The following is a 12,680-nucleotide window of genomic DNA, read 5'->3' as shown; positions in this document are numbered from 1 at the left end:
ATGCAGTCGGGATAGCTGTACTATAATGTGGTTAAAATATATAGGTTAGTCTTATTCCTGTGGGAATATGGTAGATTATATGGTGTTTACACAGGCTCCATCTCACAGGGATTTCACACAAAAGTTGAACTTTGATGCTGCACATAGGAAGGGGGCATTATTTCCAATGGAGTGAGCAGCATGAGCTGCAGTTGTGAGGAACTTCTGATTTTCTCCCTGGTTGTGTGACTAAATTCATTTCATTTAAAGCTGACCTTCACAATCCATCCAGTGGGGTTTGTTTCTCAGTGGAAGCAAGGCTGCTGCAAACAAAAAGAGGAAATACATGTACACAGAGCTGGGTATTTAACTTGAGATTTACGTTAAAGTTTGATATTCTCTTAGATAACAGACATGCAATTAGTTGGGTTGGGTTAGGTTCTGGATTGGCCACACATGTAGGTATGAATGTTAGTGTGAATGGTTGTCTGTCTCTCTGTCTGATCTGTCCAGGTCTGTGCATCTGTGCACCCCACCTCTCGCCCTATGGCAGCTGGGAAAAGCTCTAGCCCCCCCCGCGCCCCTTATAAGGATAAGCAGACGAGAAAGGATGGATGGATACCATAATGCACTTACTCTTTTTGTGTGTTTTATAAAACCTGAGCACCTTTTCCCTTTACAGCACTGTACTCTTGCCTCTCCATAAAAACTAAAACATCCAAATGTTGGATTATTCAAACACCAGTGTTGAACATGAGCAGGGAGTACAAGTTCACAAGACAGGCTGGTGCTACCCTACTGATGATGTTTTGTTGTAATAGTAATGCTGCTGAGTATGAGAGGAACTAAAGGTTCAGACATTTGATGCAAAAAATCAGGTCTAGATGTGCCAGCACTGTAGTTATTGATGGATATTTGGCATGGGCCATTACGACCACGACAAGGCTAGACTAAGTCTAGATGGTCTAATATTGTATGTATGTATGTTGAGAAAAAGGCTCAAACTTTCTGATTACATAGTTGTTCAGTAAAAGGTTCAGTAAATCATCAAACTGAACAGTGAAAGAAATCCAGGCAAATAATATTCTGATCAAATGGAGTCAAGTGTAGTCCTTAGGAGTTACTGCTTTTTACTGCCCTTTGATGCATTAATAAGCTGCTTTTGTGACTTTAATGTGAAATCTGTCACTTGCCTTACTTTTTATTATTTTATTATTGATGTGCACGTAATATCTGTTTTGTAAAAAAGAAGGCTTTTGTAACATGAGACCTTTTTGGTGGCTTCAGATTTTACATAAGCCTGGAAAGCAGATGAGAATACATCCCGTACAATTCCAGTTCAGTCGCTTCTATGACATTAAACTACATATTTGCACAATTTCTGTATAATTCAAGGCCAGAAGACACACTGAGAATGTAAAATTCAATAGAAAAGGGTGGATGACAAGCTATGATTTTGACTCTAAAACACCCTGTTTACAGCAGATTTCTGATTTTAACTCTACATGTTGATTACGGCTGTCATAACATTACAATATTCCACAACATGTTGTTGAGGCCAAAAGCTATACTTAAAGATATTATTGTAAATATTTATGTAGAAACAGGGGGAAGAACAATAGCATCAAATTACTTTAAATGTTGTTTACTGTGTGTTTTTTTGGCTTGTTTTGTTCTTAAGGGAAAAAGATCCTGATTTTTCTGATTAGACGCACTTTCAGAAACTCACTAGGAGCACACCAATCATAGCAAAATTACCCTACACTTAAAAACAGGAGAGTCAACACTTCAAGCGTCACGCTAAAGTACAAAAAAACTTCCCACACATACATTCACGGAAATTTAATGTAATAGAACAATACAAAAAGACTTGCTCTCTATGCATTTAGCCATTTTGTATTATATATAACTAGTCATAGATGCAGTTAATTCTAATGCTTATTCAGCGTAGCTGCAGGTCTCTGTTGTATCAGCTCTCGAGATTGCAATTGGCTTCTCTGGCCACTGATAGCAAAACAAAATGGATAAAGTCTCTGTGCCTAGAGAGACAAAGCTCACACTGCTCACTTCCTGCAATGGGAGTGTGTTGATATGTGCTCAGGCTTTCTTGCTGAAATTTTACCTGGTGTGGGGTCAGAATAAAGGTGTTGTTTTTCTGATAATTTCTTTAACTTGAAGAGAGTGTTACAAAGTGACTCACTTCAACTTTCTTTTCTGCAGCAAGTAACTCTCATCTCAACTCTCAGTTTCACCCTCCAGGCGAAGGGTAATTATTCGAAGGCAGATGCGAGCAATATCTTAGAACTCAAAAGACTTAAGAAGAAAGCATAGCCATCTTAATAAATTTGGTTTTGAGGATTTATTTTAATGATGCATTTTATCCATTTTGAAGAAGCTTTGAGAAATGGAGTCTAAAGGCTTTTGGATCTCTTTAATGACAGTCGTCAGCTTTTTGTTTTTTTTTGTAGACTTCCTGACAAGCAGCTTAACTGAGTCTCAGAGCAGCTCTTCTGAGATTGTTAAGTCTTAATTTCAGAGTGACCATGACAGAAACATTAGTGTGACATATGTGCAAAGAGCTTATTAGAGTACTCATTCACATGCGCCTTTATGCTAAAACAGGTGAAAGAAAATGTGGCTTTTGGTTTAGACAGTGAGACATACTCATGGCTTGCTTGGCACGAATGGGGTTTGTAATTTTCACTACGCCCCACTTGTATTTGAGCACCTCACCCAAGGCTGATGTATTGCTGTTACAAAAGCAATTGTTTGGAAAATTGTTTTTTTTCCCTTCCTTTTTTTCAGCTTGAAAGGAAATACGAGAAATGTTTCTGTTTCACTAAGAGACACACTTTTACATCAGAATTTGGTGCATAATGGTCCTTTTCCCCAATTACTACCACTGCAGTGGAAAGCAGCACTGTTGAGTGCTGTCAACATCCGTGTTTGAAGCATTCACACTGATGGCAACTTTGTTGAAGCTTGCTCTTTCCTGGCTGATTGTGGGTGGTGCCAGAGGCTCTGATTGCATCTCCTTAGTGGCCTTATGTAGCTACAAAGTTTTTAACAAATACTCTGCCTCTTAAAAAAGAAAAAGATAAACAACAACTTTCTTTAGTACATTGCAACAGCTTACAGTGATGCTAATTACAATGGATTACTGAACTAAAATGTCCAGTTATTAATGGAGGTAATTTGGCAACCATTCCCCACCTATTGTTTTAACACCTGTAGTCTTTTGAAATCCAAATAACAGGGTAGCAGAAAGCTTTGATAGGCTATAATCAAGTTTTAAAAAATAGCCACAGAAGCGAGGTGCGCACATCGACTGATTGCTGATTGTAAAAAAGCAACGTATGGACAACTTTTCTGTGCCAACAGTTAAGCCAAGTGCCTGGGCTAAAGGCAGGCTAAACGAGACAAAGACAATAATTGTCAGTATTTAGTTCATTATAAGGCATATAATTATAATGGAATATAATAGAGCTTTTCTACTTTGCATGTAAGTAGTTGAGCAGATGAAAGGCTCTTTTACTTTCAGCAACACAGCTTGTCATTTGAAGCAGCTGTTGGCGAAAAAAGAAAAGTCTTTACACTTCACATATTGTTGTGGTCTCCACGAGGAAAGTAAATGCAATGCAGTGACAGTGCAATGAATGATGACTATACAATTAGCTGCAGCAATTTTCTGGTGTGAAATGTAATTTTACAATCCTTTGGAGAGTGAACAAATAGGACAGGACCTTTTATTTGCAAAAGTTGGCTCACCAGAAATGTGATATATGGGTTATAGATGATGCAAGAACACATGAGTTGTCAAGCAAAGCGATTAAATAAGAACATATGATGAAAGCAATAACGAGCTGTGAAATGTCCAGATGAATAGCCCTGAGGGGCCTCAAAGGCAACAACAGTAGTTGCTTTCCCAGCTCATTATTCTTTTTATAATTTGAGGCAACACAATGATGGAGTCATACATTTTTTAAAAACCGTTTTCATTTTTTTTCTTTTATATTAGTCTGCACTTCCACATAAATCTCAATATAATAAATACTTCCTCTGCAAAACACAATTTTTAAATGTTCTCCTTGTTATTTTTGAAAAGTATTAATTACATATCGTGACCATTTTAAGAATGTAGTTGATTCTACCGTGTTGTGTAATAAAAGCAGTTTTATAGATCTGCTTACTTTTAAAAATACACATTTCCTAAAATGTTTTAGTAGCCACTAGTGACACTTTTGTGTCAAGTGAAAAGGAAATTGGTTGGATGGCACTATTGCTCAAATGAGGCAAAACAAAACAAAAATAAGCCCCTCTGTCCAAGCAGAAATCATCCAGCATGAACATATTACACTAATAAAGTAAAACAAATTAAACATTCCCCCTGGGGACCAATCCTCTAAAAATTTGAAGTATATTGGTATTTATACCCCCCGCCTGTATTTTCCTTGCCATTGTCCGTGCAGTGACCACAGTGATCCACCTCAAACTCAGAGATAACTGATGGAGTTCATTCTTACTATTGGTTTGACTTTCATTATTCAGCTATGGATCTGGAGAGACTTTATCTAATCTCTCTCTCCATGACTCTGTTTCACCCTGTGTTTTTGATAAACGAGCCAATGTGTGTGAGCATCTAGTGTAGCACATATGTGAGGATAATATTACTCAAGGTGACTAAACATGTCACATTTTTGCAGGTGTTTCCTACCAGCATGCAGTCTGTCAAATGCTAAAGCACTCAGTGAAGGAGAACTATCCGATTAGGTATTGGAGAGACAGATTGTCTAATCTGCCATCTACAATCCCAAATTCAGAAAGAATGGCATGATGTGTAAAATGTAAACAGGATCAGAATCCAATGACCTGCAAAGCACTTAAACCCATATTCATGGCAGCAATATGCCTCACAAATGCTTACCACTGTAGATGCACTCTTCTTCTAACAATAGCCTTTAAGGGTCTGAGAACTGAAGGGACTGTTTGTTCGACTTTTAGGAGCTCTGGCCATGTTTATAGTTCTAGCTGTTCATCAATGCTTGGTCCTCTTTGTCGTAGTTTTCATTTCATGATGATTATTTGCATAGTTTCTAGTGGGTAGTCATGGTTTTTGAATATACTGTCATACTTGCTTTTCTCTCCTTCAGGCCTGGTATGCCGAGCAACCATTCGCTCTGGAGCCTGACCACCTGTATGCCATCAACATCAGTGTTAAAAGGACCGTCTTCAGCACACAGTCTCCGCTAGTCTGACTCTTAAGTGTGGTAGTCAGGATAAACCTTGACTTCTCATAAACCCCTAGTTTTTTGTGCTAACAACTTTTCCACCGTCCTCAGTGTTCTCCAATTTCTCACCTTGTTTAACAACCAGTTTCTGCAAGCTGGCCCTTTCCTTCAAAGCCACCTCTGGATTATCCACCACCTGTTCCTCATCTGCCTACTCACCCTCGAACAGTAACCATCTTCCTGAATGAAACCACTCTCACTCCTCTGGAAAGCCTCTCCCTTGGACCTTAATTAATGGACTCTTTCCCTAGACCTGGAAAGAACAGCTGTGAAACCTCACATCTATTATCTTGCTTCTTGTGTGAAAATAAAGACTGTAAAACCTTTACTAGTGTCCTTGTTGGTTCTGCTCTTGGGTCCTCTTTTAATAATTGGCCTCATAGCCGTGATATAGATTCATTTTGCATTCATTCATACATTCATTTTTTGTCTTGCTGAAATTTGCAAGGCCCCCTGTGGGGAAAAAGTGATCTGGATGGGTACATCTGTTTCTCTTCCAGTTGTGCAAGCTGTTAATTCCATAGGCACTGATGCACACTACTCATACCACCAGAGATGCAGGATTTTGAACTCAATGCTGATAACAAATTAGATGGTCTCTCCTTTTCCATTCAGAGTATGCTGCATCCATGTTTTCCAAGAACAATTTATAATTTTGTGTCTTTTGACCACTTAACAGGTTTCCGCTTAGCTTCAGTCCATTTCAAATGAGCTTGGAGTCATTATTATTTATTATAAGGAGCATTGTTCTAAAATTGTTTCATTTTGTTTCATAACATCTTGTTTTTTGCAGATTAGTGATCCTCTGCCCATCTTTACTTCTGAAAAACTCTGCCTCTCTAAGATAGCCTTTTATAGTCAATCCTGTTATTGATCTGCTACCAATTAACCTAATTAACTTGAAAATGTTAGTCTAGCTGTTTCTTTTTAGCACCACTTACTTTTCCAGCTTTTTGTTTGATGTTCAAACATTTGAACATTTTCTATCTTTTATTATGGATAAACAATCTGTCAGACAGATCATTCTGTTTTATTTAAAATTTGCACAATATCCCAATTTTCATGGAATCAGGATTAGTCAAATGAAATCAGTACAAGTTTAGTCTATTTTCCAATTAATGGATACAGTTTTAGAGGTTTATTTCTCTGATTTGCGTTTTTGAATATCCATTAGGATCTACTTGATTGTTTTTGCTGAAAGTCCTTGTCATGTGGGTGAGGTGAGACATTCCTGGCATTTGTAAATGCCTACAAATTACTTAGCCTCAGCAGATTCAGCAGAGTCCCAGCAGCCTCAAGGTGATCTGCTCTGTTACTCTCTACACCTCTACCACCAGACTGATCGAGGTGTTTATTTCTAATCACTTCAGAGATAAAGTCTCAGGCAATGAACGCTGAACCTGGAACTAAAGACACTAAGACTATAGCTATAGTTTGTGCGGCAACCTAATCTTCAGATTGTGTCTTTGTTTTGAACTCATGCTCTCCCTGTGGCTTTTTGACGGGAACAGCTGTTTAAGCTTGCCAGTAATGTCTGAACTGGCCAGAAACTCCATTTAGGCTGGTGTGATTGTTCAGCTTTGTGATCTTTGGGGGGTTTGCAAAGCTGAGCAATCAGTATTATGAAGTGAATTATCTAAATCAGTCGATAAGTCCATTTGAGTAATGCTGGTATCAATTCACTTCCAGAGTTTGCGTAAAAAGCCTAAATCAATATGTGGAGAGATTGGGCAATGTCATGTGTGCAAACAGCAGTTGTTAATTCAAATGGGTCAGGCTGAAAACAGTGAAAGAAGATTAAATAGAAAAGGCTAACTTATGATAAGACGAAGGTGGAAATAGAAAAATGAGAAGGTGCTGCAAGTGTAGAAAGAAGAAACTGCTGTAAAGGGAAGTGGTTCATTGTTTACACTGCAGAAGATTTCTTTCCTGTCTATATCACCTAAAAAACCACAGGGACGGACCAAATGTTAGCGGGACTATTAAAGTCCACCTTAAATGTAAGAGTATAATTTTGGCATTCTAGTTAGTAGACTGTGCTATTTAAAAAAAGAAAGCGCCTGAATAAAAATGCAGGCTGTCCCCCTTCCCCCAGTTTCTCTGCATTTCAGAACAGAGGAGGTGCAGGAAAGCCACAGAGCAGTGACACTCTAACCATTATTAGTGTGACTATCGCCTTCACTGCACAGTCGCCTCTCTCAAGAGACAAAGTGATGCTGAGATTTTGCTGTGATTCTGGCATTTTTCTCTTTCCTGCAATGCCAGGATAAGCAAGTGGAAATAGCACAACACTGGTTATGATGAATGGCTGTAAGGATATAGCACAGTACATCAGAATGTGTCTTCTGCTGCAGCTGCTGCACAGTTCATCAGGACTGCATCATGCACGGGCACAAGGAGCTAGCTTAAACTGTATGCAAACTAACCAGATTTACTTAATATTGTCGAATATTCTGAAGTAATGCTTTTAAGGTGGATACTGACAGTTATTTATGTTTCAGCAATTTGATATTGCTTTTCTTTTACAAAAACAAAAAATACATATTTTTTGGGAAACAATTGTTGGGATATTTTTTATTGTCTGCTTTAGTTTTGTATTCTGTATATTTGCTCAGTTATCTCTTGTCTCTGATCACTCTTACTCTAACACGTACTTCAGTCTATTTCTCTCGAGTCTCCAGCAGTTATCCAGAGTTTCCCTCCATGAAATTGGTGAGCATAGATGTTAAGAGGTGATAGATTGTCTCTTAAACAAACTTCTACTTAATGCAGACGCAACTGGATAATGTTTAACCCCATAAGCCCCATAAGATTTTTATTTACTTAAAAAAAATAAAAATCTACAAATCTGTTCTTGTAAAGGCTGCAAGGTTAAAACAAAAAGCTGATCACGTGTTCTGTGAGATACTTGAGAGAGAAACTCCAACAAACAACAATTTTACTAAAAATAGGAGTAAATAAAAGCCATTTAGCAATGAGTCATTGAAGTTATCCTAAAATTCTCTAGCGAAAATTTGATGCTACATAAATGAAGCACAACAAATTACACACACGTTTTAGTCACAGCAGCATCAGGTGGCTCCTTTGGTGAATGTGCCATGCCTGGCAACCTTTGAAAAATGGCACCAGATGCGTTCTTATAACAAACATGGCCTAGACCCAGATCAGGGTGCTCAATAGAAAAAGAGGTTAAAATCTCAGGGGCCAGTCGGTTCTATGGGGCAATCCTCACGGCCAGTATTTGTCTACCTGTTACTGGTGACTTGCCCTTTGAAACCACTTTTCCGCTGTCAGCTTTGGAATTGTGGTGTGTGTAAACATCTTATTGTAAAGGGTGTTTTAAATAAGTGCACTTATCTTGAGCTTGAAACCTCCACACCCCAGCTCATTCAATTGTTAACAAAACTCCAGTTAGAAGACAAGTTTATAAGAAGAAGCAGAAAATATACTGATCCCACTGAAATTTGTACCACTGCAGAAAATTATACTGAATGTCTTCCATCAATCAGTCATTCTAGGAGCTTGTTTAAATCCTGCCGACAGCATCCTAAAGCTATGCCCCTCCACTCTGTTTAAATGCTATACATTATTAATGTAAACTCCACTGTTATGGGTCAGTATGCACTCTCCAGCTTATTTAACTGGATTTCCATTCGCCAGATTAATGCACGCTGCCCAGTAGTTATTTAATTAGTAATCAGTGAGCCCCTAAACTGTGATATTGATAGATTTACAGATGATTCTGCTCTCAAAAATCCCATTTTTTCAGATGTTTGCTGACCATTTTCTTCAGTAAAAACAACACTGCAACCTGTGGCCAAAGAAAAAACAGCTTGCTAGTCTGAAAAGCAGCCATGTTTCCAGCATAATGGATCTGGGAAGCTTTGGGGGCGCTGGTGGCAGCTGAAGGATAATAAACGGGGACATGTACACATGCATGACATAAAAAAGCCAAAAAGAAAAAATACACATAAAGCCAAATTGTGAACAAGGGGATGCAGACTTTGGAGCCAAGCACATCATCAATAGTGCAGGTAAAGCTGTCTATAGTGGTTGTTTTTCTCTCCTTGGGGCCAGTCTGGCACTGACTGAAGGACATCCCTGTACACTCGAGTGAACTAGAGGAGTGTTTTTATTTTCTGCTGAAAGGGAAGGGTTGTTTGTGGAATCAGAGCAACTTCATGTGTGGCTTTATTTTACTGAAATACAGAGAAGCCTCATGGCAGCTTGGTAATTTTCCATTTACCTGAGAAGGCTTCTGGGAATCATATATTGGAATTTTTTTGCGCTGTTTGCTGTAAACATGCCCACTCTGACAGACCCTCACTGTGCAGACCCCTTGAAAAACACAGGAGGAGCTCTATCTACTGTGTCTCAGAGTGGCGATGAAGGATTCACTGTGTGGACTCAAAAGGAGTCCTGTACCTGAGTGTTTACTGCACCGAGCGCGGTCTAAATCAGACTCCTGCTGTTTGGATAACTCTGTGGATTTTGTGCTTTCAGCAACTTAACTGACCAAAATGTGTTCACTTGCTTTTTTAAGTCTTCTTGTGTAATGGACTGTGGTCAGCATTTACATGACTGGTGTAAGATTTCAAGAGAAAAGGAAGCCAGCTTTCCTTTGAGATGTTAATGTGGTCTGTCCTGTTCTGGCTGGTAAAGCCTAAAGTCAGCAGCATGTTTACGCCTCACTCACCAAGGCTGTCTTTTTCATGGCCGCTAAATAAATTCTAAATGTCCTCTGTCTGTGTAATTACTTTCACATTCCTTTGCTGTTCTTGTAAATCATATTGTCTTTGTGCTGTTGGTCCATCAGGACGAGTGTAAGCAAAGCAAATTCCCACAATGAGGACTTGTTTAATTTCTCTGGTGTTTGCTTCAGCAGTAATGTTGTGTGTATTCAGCGTATAGACTTACTACTTTATCTCTGTTTATGATCGTTTACACACAAACTGAAGTCAATTTCCCTAAAGTCTCTACTTACTCGGTTTCCACTCACAAAAAATGATGAACAAAGGAACTAAGTAGCTCTTTGTGTTTGGAATAAGATATATGCTTTAAATCTTCACCCTGGCAGAGGAGGGCTGAACGCACCTGATTCTGAGTGAATGAGCATCTATCAGAATTACAAAGGAGCCTTCAGTCTATTATGGTTAAACTGCGATACCTTCTTTGTCCATATATGCGTGGTTTAAACTCAAACAGTAAGTTGCATGTTTATTACTGATGTGTCTCCAACTACTAAGAGATGCAGTCTCTGTTAACAGTGAGACGCAGAGTGAGAGCTGCCTCGTGAGTGGGTGTAATGTGGGCTCGACGTGGACTGCGCCATATATGCTTTTTAAAAGCGGTATTACCTACCTGTGATTCCCCAAGTGTTTTCTGGCGTATTGTTACACAATATTCTTAAAAATTATAACAAAGATGGAAGAGACAAAAATTCAGTGGAAGACATCAGCTCCTGTGGTTCCTGTCAGGGCTCATTTATTCACCTCTCATGCTTATGTGAGTCCTTGCCATCTTCTCACCATATGAATACTCATCTACATTCATATCCCTCCTCTGCCTGTGGCTCTGCATCCAAACACCTTCCCAATGGGGTTTGCTGTCTGCATTTCACTGCATCCCTCATTGATTTGGCCTCGTCTCTGAGTTGAAGAGACCTCCACCTGGGTCAGCCCAATCTGAATCCCTCTTTAGGCTGCAGACTTAAGGTCTCAAACAGTTCAGATGCCCCCTTTGATTATTTTTTGAGCCCTAGGATATGAAAACAAGGTGGAAAAATAAAATTACTTTTCCCCCCCTTTTTGCTGTATGTGCTGAAAACTCTCACTGTGCATTTGCCCTTTTCCTTAAGACTGGCAGTAAAACAGAAGGAAGTAAAATGGATAAAAACATCAAAATCAAAGGCCTGATATCAGGTTACACACAAACCATGATAAAAATACTTCACGCCGTTTCTTATATTGGGCCATGATTTAATTAGATGAACTATGACAGACTGAAATAGAGCTAAAAATAATTCATTCGACATTACCCAGAGGCAGGAAGAAAACTGTCGGCAAGACAAGACAGGAGGAAAACTAACAATGACACATACACAGCAGGAGTTTGTCCTTTCTCTGCATTTGTCCCACCACCCCTCCCTCCTGCATTCAGTCTTTTATTTCACCACATTGAGCATTTAACATCAAACTGGCCTGACCATGGCCTCCTGTTGATGATAGATACCCGTGGGACCTGAGTCATCAGACTTGCATTCCTGCATGTCATTCCACCAGTCCTTTGATGGATGTGCTCTGTTTCTCTATGCCTTTCAGTGAATCATGTACACGAGTACAATTTCCTCCTTAATTTTCACTGTATTGGTTAAAGTCTCTCTAGTCAGACCTTTTCCTTGCTCCCCTAGCAACACTACAGCTGCAGTGGACAGCTCCCGCTGCGCTGCAGCTCCAGTGGAGATAATCTCCCTGTCAGCATCCCGACTCTCTTTCAGATGTCAACTGATGCCAACACTTGTATACCCTCAGATTGCACTTCCACAGTGCTGCTAGCAAATGCTCATCTCACCTTTTTGTGCTACTACTTTTTATATACCATCACATCATTATGATAGAATCAGGCATGCTATCATATACTTACACACTCATAGTTGCTTCACTTTAACCTGGTAAACTCCTGTAGTCACTTTGGGTTGATGAATATCATTAATTAAATAAAAAGAACCAAAGGAGGAACTCTTCAGTCAACGCATACTCAAGATTCTCAACTACTGCAGGTACTTTTTAACTACACATGTACAGCCATGCAAACCGGAGGTGTGGCTTTAGTGTAACGCAGTTGTATTGGAGCTTAATTATGCGTCTGTCTTCTTACTCACACTGACTGAAATGAGTCATTTTGGACTAATCCCAAAGTAAAACTAATGAATGACTGATGAGAATGTTGCCAATTTGCATTCACATAGCCTTACATTTTGAAATATTTATTTATTTATTTTAACTGATCACAGTATTAGATCAAAAAACACAAATACGTCAAGGGATTTTCGAACATCTTCTTCTGGAGTGATGAATATCTGTACAATCCACAGAGTCAGTACTGATTTATTTCGAAGAATGCCTGAAAACGTTGGCTGGCTTATGATCAGCTTATGTATCTGATGCCCTAATCGATCGTTTCCAGTCGTGCTACTGGCTGTGGGGCAGAAGAGGGGAAAACGCCATTTAAACATGGCATAAAAGTTCCTGTCTGACGTACATTGTGTGGAGATTCCTCTCCCTCACCCTGCCTACAACAAGAAAGCACACAAAGGTTTTCTGTATTTTTGATGTGGTAGCTTGATAGTATTTCACTTTTCATTGATAAAGCAAAGGTGAGAACTTATTAGCAGCTGTCAGCTAACTACCTAAC

The sequence above is a fragment of the Pundamilia nyererei genome, unplaced genomic scaffold (genome assembly GCF_000239375.1).
Source record: "Pundamilia nyererei isolate P.nyererei 1_Seehausen unplaced genomic scaffold, PunNye1.0 scaffold00008, whole genome shotgun sequence".
Taxonomy (NCBI): Eukaryota; Metazoa; Chordata; class Actinopteri; order Cichliformes; family Cichlidae; genus Pundamilia; species Pundamilia nyererei.
The sequence above is the reverse complement of the archived record's forward strand: the minus strand, read 5'-3'. Positions refer to the sequence as shown.